The 3,204-nt window shown below is 46.8% G+C and overlaps 1 long non-coding RNA gene across 2 annotated transcripts in view; it reads left to right on the forward strand.

The window, feature by feature from the left end:
- The window catches only part of LOC147997236 (uncharacterized), an 18,372-nt gene extending 17,560 nt beyond the window's left edge, over positions 1 to 812 (forward strand). For both annotated transcript variants that reach the window (XR_015648065.1, XR_015648064.1), the window contains exon 3: positions 729 to 812. This is a non-coding gene — a long non-coding RNA (uncharacterized LOC147997236). The remainder of the gene's footprint in view (positions 1 to 728) is intronic.
- The last annotated feature ends 2,392 nt before the right edge of the window (positions 813 to 3,204 follow it).

Genomic DNA, 3,204 nt, shown 5'->3' on the forward strand with positions numbered 1-3,204 from the left:
GAATAAAATAATATTTGGCTAGGTCTATATTCCTTCATTTTTATTTCTCTTTGTTTCTTGTCCTTTCTTTAAAAGAAAGAGGTCAACAAATCGGTGTGTACCACCACCACCACCACCACCACCACCACCACCACCACCACCACCACCACCACCACCACCACCGAGTTGTAGGGATCCATTATGGGCCCCTGTCTGTCTGCCTGTCTGATTCATTCGTGTTTATTTAAACGTCCTCCAATGATGGTTGTGCAGTGAAAGAAATGCGTGCCCGAGCTCGAGCTCGTGCGCAAACACACACACACACACACACACACACACACACACACACACACACACACACACACCACACGGGGGGGGCAATGGGGGGTGAGGAGGAGGAGGAGGAGGAGGAGGAGGAGGAGGAGGAGGAGGAGGAGGAGGAGGAGGAAAGCTTGGGTTGGGTGGTTTGAGGATTTGAAGGTTTAGCCCTGCAATGTTCCTTACAACTTAAAAACTTTGTGACACACAAAGCGATATTCATTTTCTCCTTCTACTTTTCACTCTGTAGACCAAGATGGCAGACTATATCAGCCTTTGTGGAATGTGACCTTGTATTGCTTTGCCCTACTCTGCTCTGCTCTGCTCTGCTCTGCTCAACTTAACAGACGTGTTTTTGCTTTTGTTTATGATTTTTGCTTGCTTGCTCGCTCGCTCCCATGACTTGACTGTGGTTTCCCTTTCTATTACAGCACGGTGACCAGACTGCCTTGGGGTAATCAGAAAGGAGGCCAGAAGCAGTCTTTTTTCTGACGCACTGAGACTACATACCAGCAGATTTGGAGGAAAAGATATCCCTCTCTCCCTCCCTCCCTCCCTCCCTCCCTCCCTCCCTCCCTCCCTCCCTCCCTCCCTCCTTGACCCATTTTCCCTCTTTCCCGATACACTCAATAAATTTAAAGTAAATCAATGAATCAAGTCTCTAGTAATTTATTTGTTGGGATTTATTTGTTGGAAATTATCCCTCCACACCTTCGCCCCTCCCCCCACCACTCGAGGATGTCTCCCTCGGGGGGGGGGGCGGGGGGGTTGGGTGGACTCGTGTAGGCATACCTCTCCTCCCTTGGCTTTCCGGTCCACTTCGCTCCAGCATACCTAACTCTTTGGAAATGGTAATAGAGTTCATGACACACCCTCACAGAGAGAGGAAGAGTCCGATCGTTCACTGATTCGCTCTCAGCCAGCCTCGCCCTGACAGCTCAGGCATGTCTAAATCCGAATGTGGGCAATATTTACATGACTTGACTTGGTGCTTCTAACTTTTTCTCTCTCTTTTTTTTTTTCTTCTTTAGTATTTTTTTCTTTACCCTACAAACAGCACACTGCAGCTGTCTTCGGACACACAGCAGATCGATCCCATAACAGAGGGTTGTGAGCCACCATGGGAATAGAACTCAGGACCTCTGGAAGAACACAGTCAGAACTCTTTAACTGCTGACTCCATTATTTCCGATTAATGTTTAATGTTTATTTTATTTTATTTTATTTTATTTTATTTTATTTTCGGAGCTGGGGACCGAACCCAGGGCCTTGTGCTTCCTAGGCAAGCGCTCTACCACTGAGCTAAATCCCCAACCCCAATGTTTAATGTTTAAATAAATAAACCTTGTAAAGAAATTAAGCATCTTAAAACCATAGGCATGTGCATCCCCTCCTCATTCGTTCATTCCCTCGCTCATTCATTCATTCATTCAGACAGACAGACAGACAGACAGACAGACAGACAGACAGACAGACAGACAGCAACCAAAGTCTAGCTTTAACAAAGCAAGAAAGCATACCCTGCGGGACGCACAGATGAATTCCTGAGGCTTACCCTGCAGAGCTTACATGAGGCTTAGTAAAGGACTGACCTGTCAACAGCTACCTACATACGTTGAAAAGTCTACCTGGTATTGACGGATGATGACAAACTGTATGTGTGATACAAAACTGTATGTGTGGTTCCCCTTATAACTCATCTCGAAGAGCCCAGCTGTTGGGGCTCGTTCTTTTGGGGGGAAATGGAGGCTTTTCATCTTTCCCAAAGCTCCTCCTAGATCCTTTCTGTCCATCTGTCCATCCGTCCGTCCGTCCGTCTGTCCGTCCGTCCGTCCATCAAATTCTACCCTAGGCCTGCCCTTAGGTGGTGGTCGTCCATTGAGTGCTAGTGACTTCTGACTTGTCTCTGTCTTCCCCTCTGAGAACTGTATTTAGGATCTGATGCAGGCACGCAGGCAGGCAGGCAGGCAGGCAGGCAGGCAGGCAGGCAGGCAGGCAGGCAGGCCCTCCCTCGTTTTGAAACAGACAGACAGACAGACAGACAGACCAAAGGGTCAATGACTGACTGCACTTAAAGGGGCTGTTGACTCCTCTTTGGAGTTACCGCTGTTTAAAACTTGCTTGATAAAATAAAGTCATCGAATCCAAACTACGCAAAGGGGACACTATAACAAATTACGACTGCTTGTGTATATAGAAAACAGGGTTTTTTCTTTCCCTTATTCCATTATGTATGTTTGCTTTTCTTCAAGAATAAAACCGGCTAGGTGGTGCCTCGGAGACTTTATTTTTTTTTCCCCCCAGGAGTCCCTTCGGGCCCTGCCAGCGGGAGCCTGGACCTCTGAGGCCAGAGAGGGTGTGCTGTATCCCCGGCTCGCTCCTCCCTCCTGGGATCAATCTAAAAAATGGACAGTTTTGGACACAAGCTTAAGTAATGTTCAGCTCATTCATGCAAGAGAGGTGTAGGAAGGACAACACCCCCACCCCCACCCCCACCCCCACCCCTACCCCCACCCGACCAAATAATACCCTAACCAATAAAAACTAGCTCCTTACTCCTCCGCCTGAGGATTTCTGCGGTCTCATGGTTTGTTCTTGGTTGTTGTTGTTGTTGTTGTTGTTGTTTTGTTTTGTTTTGTTTTGTTTTGTGTTTTTTCAGACTTTAAGACAAATGTAGGGGTTGGGGATTTAGCTCAGTGGTAGACCGCTTGCCTAGGAAGCACAAGGCCCCGGGTTCGGTCCTCAGCTCCGAAGAAAAAGGAAGAAAAAAACAAAAACAATAAGACAAATGCTTGTTGTGATTCTCATTTCATTTCAAGGCTGCTATTCTCTAAATCAGAAGGACTCCCTTACAATTCTTCATGGGTAAACTTGCTTAAAAAAAAAAAAATCAACAACAAAAAGAAT

Source organism: Rattus norvegicus, unplaced genomic scaffold, assembly GCF_021556685.1.
Source record: "Rattus norvegicus strain SHRSP/BbbUtx unplaced genomic scaffold, alternate assembly SHRSP_T2T unassigned-0000207, whole genome shotgun sequence".
NCBI lineage: Eukaryota > Metazoa > Chordata > Mammalia > Rodentia > Muridae > Rattus > Rattus norvegicus.